The 8,537-nt window shown below is 39.2% G+C and overlaps 1 long non-coding RNA gene across 2 annotated transcripts; it reads left to right on the top strand.

Annotated features, from left to right (window-relative positions):
* The first annotated feature begins 2,980 nt into the window (after nt 1-2,980).
* LOC110685235 lies at nt 2,981-6,034 on the top strand. 2 transcript variants are annotated; one of them, XR_002503973.1, is made up of 4 exons: nt 2,981-3,273; nt 3,480-5,192; nt 5,284-5,349; nt 5,727-6,034. It is a non-coding gene; the product is annotated as an uncharacterized LOC110685235 (long non-coding RNA). The 2 variants fall into 2 exon arrangements; XR_002503972.1 differs by having other exon boundaries at nt 2,981-5,192.
* The last annotated feature ends 2,503 nt before the right edge of the window (nt 6,035-8,537 follow it).

The following is an 8,537-nucleotide window of genomic DNA, read 5'->3' as shown; positions in this document are numbered from 1 at the left end:
TGTTGTCAAACGTTTGCCGTACAAGGGGATTATAAAGGCAACATTTAGGTGGCTAGGGCCTCTTAGCAAGGGAAGCTAACAATGCAAGATTGGGAAAATGTCCCCCTATTAACAGTAGGGAACATGTCTTTGTTGTTTACAAGACGTCTCAAAGAGCGAGATTGTGAAAATGCATGGCCATGCTTAAATGGATATTAGAAAGCATCTGCTTATTGACAGTCGAACTTGGAACTCAAGAAACACTTTAGGACGTAATAAGGATGACGAAGAATTTTACATTATAATTCATGAAGAGACATTAAGTATAAGAAATAGGCTACACACAATTAATTAGCACAGTTGTCCGGAAGGATAAGTAGAAGATTGAAGGGAATGGTGTCCTTCGAACAAGTGTATTATTCCGATAGAGGGTGCGGAATTAATTAGAAAGCTAATTATTCAGTGAGGTCAAGTGATCGGAATGCCTAGTTGGAGGCCGCATCCGATCAGTAATATTAATGAACAATTAATATTACAGCTTAATCTTGACTGAACCCTTCGGGCCACACCCAATCGTGTAACCGAACCGAAGCGACGAATTAATTCGAAGGATTAAATGAGTCAATAGAATATTTACAAACAAAGACGTCGGATTCCAAGCTTAGGGCGTCGAAACTGAGTATCGTAAGTCGAGTCGAATTTAGGAAACGACGAGACTAAAAAATCAACCAAACGATAAGTCACAACGTATAGCCCTAGCTTCGGAATGGCCGAGCCATCCGAGGGCTAGGGCAATATAGCTAGCAAGGCTACCAGCATGCGAAGCATGGCCGCAAGCCCAGCCGCAGCAGGCGCGTGCTGGCTTGGGAGTTGCGGCATGCCGAGCTAGCTTGCAACTAGCATCGCTGGCTAGCTAGCGCAACAGGCTAGCATGCTAGCACCAACCTCGCACCATCGCAACCAAGGCAATCAGCAAATGCTCGCTGAGCCTCGCGCGAGGAAGCAGCAGCAGCATGCAAACTAGGCTTGCGGTAGGAGCGCCTAGCACGCCTAGCAGCCCGCAAGCACGCATAGCTTGCTGGGCTGAGCGTCCGAGCATGCGAGGCCGGATAGCAGGCCTAGCCAAGGGGCTAAGCCGCCAGCAAGGTAGCCTTGGCGCCCAAGGCTGGCCACGCTAGCTGGCGCAGTGCGAGTGGGTGTGTGTGTGGGAGCAGTTTTGTGGGTTTGTTTTGGGAGCAATGGGAAGGTGGTCCTCCCTTTGTGGTCCTCACCTAACCTCTTGCTCTTCATATGACACTTGTCGTTTGGTGATTCATTTGGCTTTTTAATTTAATTTAGAATTAAATTAAATTCTACTTTGCCCTTATACGAACTATCCCACATTGAAAGATGATGGGATTTCAAGGGCACTATTCCCTACAAATACCAAACATTTGGCATTTGGGAAATTCACTTGAGTTGGTGAACTTCAAGGGATCTCCAAAGAAGAGAAAACCTTTGTTTTAATAACTCCAAGTTGTTTTGGTCTAACCCCGACCAAGCTTCGGGGTAGGGACCAGTACGGTTTGGTAGAGAGAGTGTGAGCCGTCGGAGGTTCTCGCACTTGCGGAACTTGAAGTTTCAAGTCCGAGCTCAAAGGTTGAGGGAAGCACGCTACAAGGGTGAGTAACAATACACACATGAGTAACTTCAAGAAGGGTTAAATCAATAAAGTAAATAAATCAAAATATGAATTGAAATATAGATTTTGGGACCAAACCCTCAGAACTATCAACCTTTCACGTCGAGGTCGAAGGCAACGTCGAGGATGGATAGGAGTATTCAAGTCTCGTGAAGGAGGTGTTGTTTAGATGTATCAAGGATGTGTTTAGGCTAAGAACATGGATGATAGATAAGGATTGATGATTAGAGCTAGGTGGTAATAGCTTATGATTGATGGTTCTAGCTGATTTGAAAATGGGGAAAACGACCTCTATTTATAAGAAATAAGTGAGTCAAAGCGATCAGAAAAGATCATAATTTGAAACGAAATAAAACAAGTTTTATCGCGGGGCGATAGACCTATTGCGATGCGATGGTCCTGCAATTTTGTGGTTTTTATTTTTATCATAACTTTTGATCCAAAAATCGGAATAAGATAAATAATGTATCGTTGGAAAGCTCTGAAAGTCTAATTTCCAACCCAATTAGAATCAGATTGATATCTTTTGTAGAATTTAAGATATGATCGAAATAGTGGAACAGTGTCAGTTTAGGATTATTTAAAGAGAAGTTTTATTCAATCTCAAACTCTTTGATCTTTATCTTTTCAGAAAGGATAGATTAGAACCTTGTAGAGACTTCTAGAAGTTCCTAAAGAATCATAATTGGCTTAATATTGGGAATAAGGTATTTGGACCCTCACATGATCATTAGGTCGTTGGTAAGGTGGACCTAGGCTCGGTTTGAGCTCGGTTTAGTATTTTGGCCATAACTTATTCGTTTTAAGTCGGATTTAGGCTTATAATATATCGTTGGAAAGCTATTTTCAAGCCTCATCCAGCTAAACAATAATTGGACCAAGATTATGGACCACAATACGTTTTTAAGGTTTGGATACGAAATGAATGATTTTGGGGGACACGAAATGAATGATTTTGGGTTTAAATCCACAAAACAAATGACTTGTATTAAAAATTTTTAGGGAAGTTTTGAAATATGGTCAAGGCTTAAGGGAATATTACGAGACTCTTCAACTCTTTACCAAACTCGTAAATCAGAACGTGGAAGGTACTCATCACTAGATTTGGTTTTTGAGGAGATAGAATTGGGTGTCCACAGAAATTAATTTCAGTTGACTAAAAATAATTTAAATTCAGCAAAATAGTTTTATTTCAATAAAAAGAATTTCAATTCAATAAAAATAAGGTGAAATGAACGGTTCCTTAAACGGTTAAAATAAAAACCGGTCTTAAATAAATAAGCCACGGGTTTTATGACTGTAGCATTTTAATATAGTATGTCCGGCCAATTAAAAACAGAGGAACAAAACCCTTGTTTAGTTTTGAAGACAGGCCTCCTTTCATTCTCACACTAAGTTCCCGACCACTCAATAGCGCCGCCGATTCGGGTTTCCGGCGCACGCTTGCCACTCCTCTCCTTGCTTTTCTTCTTGCTTGGTCCAGTGGTCCCCCTTCCTCTCCCGCCCTCTTGCGTGCTTCCGCTCTTCCTATGTCGATTTCCCGTTGAAGCGTTGTTCACGCTCTCCGTTCATGCGGCATCTGTCCTCTATCCTTCATTTAATCAGATTCTGAGGTACGATGTTGCTTCTTTTTGTATTCATCCTATATCAATTTCACAATCTAGGTTTATCTCGTTAATTTGATTATTAATCATTCTTCTAATTAATTTTTTAATAGTTTTGGTTTGAAATCAATGAAATTATGACATTTTGCTGGTTAATATCATAAATTCACTACACTGCCGATTGTGATAGAATTTAAGTTTGTTTTCGAATTTAGGGTTCAATTTTCGGATTGTTAATATCATAAATTCACTACATTGGCCGTATTTCTTCAGTAGTTGTGTATCGGTTTCGACAAGGTAAGATCTCTTCTTCACTTTTTTCTAGTTGTTTTCATACTACATAGATTTTAGGAGTTCAATTGTAAACTAACTTAGTTTAGTTTTTCTTTTTTTATTGCTATTTTTTGCACAAATTATAGAATTACAAGCAGAGATTTGAATAACAAATTTATTTTTTACTGATCTATTGCTATTTTTTTTTTGCACGAATATGAGAAATAGAATTAGGGGTGATGTGGGTTGCATTGTGGTAAAGTGAATTATGATGACCGGATAGGATGTTGTAAACCTTTAATTGAGGCTTGGGTGTTTATATGGCAGAGTACATGTTCATTTGTAGGTAGATTGAATTCAAATAATTATTCACTAGCCTAGTTGGGATCTTGAATATAATCTTTCCATATAAAGGGGACTTTGTTGTCTTCAGCTCTGTATTTTTTTACAAATAAGTTCAGTTAAGTGGTCTGATGATATGGATTGGAGGGTGTTATTGTTTGTCTAATTTGACCCCTAATTGGGAAAAGCATGTAACTTTGATTTTCGAAGACGGAGTTTAAATCGCGGAGCTTGGAGGTTTGTGATAGCTTTGTAAGTGATCATATTGTAGGTTCTGTCATTGCAACATGCAAGAGCTCGGTTTTTGTGATTTAATATATGAAATTGATGATCTAGTTTAGTTTGTTAAGAATTTCATGTGGGTGTGTTAGCTCTCGTAGGTAGTGATGTGATATTTTTATCTATTCTAGATGAGTATACAAGCCAGGTTTACACTTGTACTTTAAAAAACAGTGATTTATTGATGCTGCATTTTGTTGATTTTGCTGTCAAGACGATGCTGATGCTGCCACTTGCTGCTACCATTGTCCAAATGCAATGTTGCTACTGCTTTATTTTGTTGCATAGGCTGCACTCTAGACTACTATTATTTGCCACTTCTGTTGGTTTTTTCTGCTATCATTATTGCCATTGTTATATTGCTCCCCATATCAATCTAAAGAAAGAAAGTCAGGGTCCATTAATGTGTTTCTTTATGATGGAACTATTCAAAATATTCTCAGCTTTATGAGCTCTCCTTAATTTCCATTTCCCTCTAACTTTTTTTCCATTATCATCCAAAATATGTAAAATTGATGAAAAATATACTTGTTCTCCATGCACTTTTTTTTTTTGTTTGCAGTGGCTTTTTTTTGTCAAATTACTATAATTGATTGCTTTTATCCTCATCTTAAGAACAACTTTATGGGCGATTTGGATTCCATTCTATATACTTGCACTCTTGGTGATATTTGAACTAACAACATGATTATAGGATCCGGATAAAAGTCAGCAACTTCTATCAATTTGTACTAGAAAGGTCTGTTTTCTGTTTTAATTTTAATTTTGTCTTGTGAGGGAGGCAGTAGCCTTGATGTTTTGCTATGCTTGTTTAGTGATTTTCTTTGCCTTTCATCCTCTGTGGTTCGGCTAGTGGTATATGCATTATAGAAATGTAATGTCCATGAATTGTTGTTGGTCCCAAATTGAAAGTTCGGACGTTTCTTAATTCTATTCTCTGACTTGGTGTAGGCTATGTAAATACCTCAACAGAGTTTTCTCAGGTCAAGTCCTTGATTCCAACGTCATTTCTTATAACTGGTGTAGCTATATTGGTAAGGATAAGAGAAGTTTTCTTCTTTGTAGTGTTAGGTTTGTACTAGAGCTCCAAATTTGTTTTTTAATGTCTGAATTGTTGAACTTCAGGGCTCTGTGGGATTTGCCAAAGCACTGGCAGCAAAGAATGGTTATGATTTAGATTCTAATCAAGAGGTATGGTTTAAGAACATTGGTTGTGTCTCTTACACTTTTACCTACCGAATAGCCATGCAAAGTCTCTTACAGATTAATGTATCCACAAATTTTGAAATACACTTGTTTTTTTCCTCGTTTTAGAGGTTGTTAGTCATTGATGCTTACTAGAACTTTTACATTGTCAACCACTTTACAGTGTGCACTAGCTTTAATTGTAAGCTCTACTGCCGTGATGGGTCAGCCAATATTTTTTGTATGGAAGTGTACTTTGGAGTTTCTTTTTTAGTGTACTATATGAGCAAAACTCTCTTACGTTAGCTCATACTTATTTTAGTATGTACAAATATGGTTCTTCTGAAATTGCAGTGAACTAAATTTTGGACTTATTATGACAGAATCTCGGAAAGAAGAAAGCGTTGTTGGTTGAAATTGAAGACGTTCATGCTCTGTAGTGTGTTGGTCAAACCAAGGTGTTTTAAACGCTCCAGGCTTTGCCAGGGTGTAGTTGGACGCTGCTGCTTCTCTGAGTGACACTGCTACTACTTCTGCTTTGCTGATTGTTGTTGCTTCATCTTTTTTTGTTGCTGCTCCAATTGTAGTGTACTCTAATTTACTAATTGTATTTTTTTTTTCTTTTTTTTTTTTTGGGATGAACTATGTAAATTTACAAGCTATTAAGGAAAATATCTAAGGTTTATGTGTATGTATGTAAAGTGTTTTTTCATCAAATTGGGTGAAAAACACTACATTGGCTAATAAACTTTATACATATATACTTAGTACTCCGTATATGGTTTATTAACCATTGTAGTGCTTATGACAAACAAACTTATTAGCCACAATAATATTTGTGACAACAATGTTTATTAGCCTCGTTAGATTTTGTGGCAAATAATTTGTTAGCCACGTTAATACTCGTGACAAGTGAATTTTTTTGCCAAATAAATACCCATGGCATAAATATTAAAAATTGTCATGACGAGGGAATAACCGTGTCGTCAATTGTCTATTCCTAGATCAAATACAATTTATACAATCTAAAAAAACCTAATACTAGTATAAGGTAAGCATAGGTGTCGAACCACATGGAACAATTAAGCACTATCAAATGTTATCAACAATTAAGCTAGTCCGGGATAGGGAGAAGTAATCTAATGTCTAATGACACTAAAACAAGAAATAAAACACTAAGGGAAATGGTTTAGGCATAGTATTCACTCAAGCATGATCAAGCATGAAATTAAATTGAAACGTGAACTAAGCAATTCATTTCAATGATTTAAAGCACAATCTAACCACCTATCGGGGTTAATTGATTTCTCAACTCAAGCACAAGTTCCACTATCGTCATAAGCCACACGAATTGAGGTACAAATCAACCAAATCATTCAATGGAAATTCCTAGATCACGCTAACGCCATAACCAAGTTCAATCCACCCATCTACAACAATTGATGGGCCCCTCAAATGCAATAATTGGTAAGACAAGGAAAATAAAGCATTTTAATCACAAACAAATCAATTATGTTTCGGGATTTTTGGAGTCCCTCGGGAGAGTTACAATTCCAAGAATAGATGCCGACCCTGTACCTGCAAAACCACGGAAACTCCGGTTGGGTGGAGTTCTGCCTCCGACGATCAAGTTAGACTGTGTTCGGATGTAAAAAGAGCGGAAAGTAAAGGGGATCAGGTTCCTCTTAGGAGAGAAGTGATCATCCGGCTATCTGAGATAGCCTCGAAATCCGAGGCTTAGCTCTTAAGAAATGCAATTAAAGCTGGAGTTAATGCTCGGCAATTAATGTACACGTGTGTTTATAATTTTTGAATGATGTTACTTAAAGGGAACATCTCCCTTTTATAGGGTCTCGTAATGTGTGCCCAGTACTAGGTTTCAGAAACATAGGACGGACTGGGCTTAACTAGAAATTTGGTCCGTTAATGGTCACCTTCCTAGTTGGCAATCTGTCTGCCACGTGTCGTGGCCTGATTGGTCCACCTTGGACCTCTCACGAAGTGACACGTGATGGACTCTGGTTGGTCCACGAGGGTGACACGTGGCGGGAAAAAATCCCCTAATCATTTGCCCTCACAGGGGTGACGTGGCTTGCCACGTGGCGCCTATGACAGGTGTCTCTCTCAGACTGGGCAACGGTTTTTACCGTCTTTTTTTTTTTTTTTTTTTGGACCGCCCCTTGAAATTCACCCCCCCTATAAATAGGGGATGTCCAAATCATTTGTTTGGACATTCTAGAATTTTGAAACTCTCAAACTTTGGACTTGCCTTTAACATCTTTTTGAAGAACGACTGCCGCTTGCTAGCTGACTGCCTACTCTTACAACTACAGATCTTTTCAAGCACCTTCAATCTTTTTAAATCAAAGATAAGAGCCTGCATTCTCTTGCTCTTTCTCTTTGTTTTCTTTTTGAAAATGGTTTCTCAAAACCACACGACACGGCCTAGGTTAGTGATCAGTCGGTCACCGGGGACGGCTGAATCTAGAACTAGGAGTGCCGACTGCCCCTTGCTGGACCACCCTTTGCGAACAGCCCCATGTCCGACTGTCTATGTGTCTGTGCAGGACACCATGGCCAGAACTAAAAGAACTTCAAGGGTGACCAACTTGGACGGCTCCTCCTTCTATTCGCCTGTCAGTGAGATATTTGACGTGCCGCATGACGCCCCAAGCACTCCCAGTGATTCTATTTTAGAAGAATCAGGGGAGGAGGCTCAAAATGACATGCCAGGCTTTGTTGATCTAGCCCATCCGGCGGACGCTAGATCTGAAAGCTCAGGTAGTGACTTTGAGCCAAGTACTTCAAGCAAATTCTTTGATGACCCTGAAGAGAGGCACTCTCGGCTGGAGACAGCGAGAGAATCCCTTTAGCAGAAATGGAAGAAGACTGGGCGGAGCCGTTTGCTACCCGCCAAGAGTAATATGCCACCTACTATCATCATGTTCCCGCAGGCAGGCTAAAAATGATGGCGGATAAAATAGGAAGCTTCAGAGCTGACCATGTCATGGGGCATGATTATATTGAAAGGAATGGTGCCCTTCCAACAAGTGTGTTCTTCCGATAGAGGGTTCAGAATTATTACGGAGCTAATTCTTCAGTAAGGTCAAGTGATCGGAATGCCTAGGTGGAGGCCGCTTCCGATCAATAATATCAATGTACAATTGATATTACAGCTTAATCTTAACAGAACC

Source organism: Chenopodium quinoa, unplaced genomic scaffold, assembly GCF_001683475.1.
Source record: "Chenopodium quinoa cultivar QQ74 unplaced genomic scaffold, ASM168347v1, whole genome shotgun sequence".
In the NCBI taxonomy this organism is placed as follows: Eukaryota; Viridiplantae; Streptophyta; class Magnoliopsida; order Caryophyllales; family Amaranthaceae; genus Chenopodium; species Chenopodium quinoa.
The sequence above is the reverse complement of the archived record's forward strand: the minus strand, read 5'-3'. Positions and strand labels throughout refer to the sequence as shown.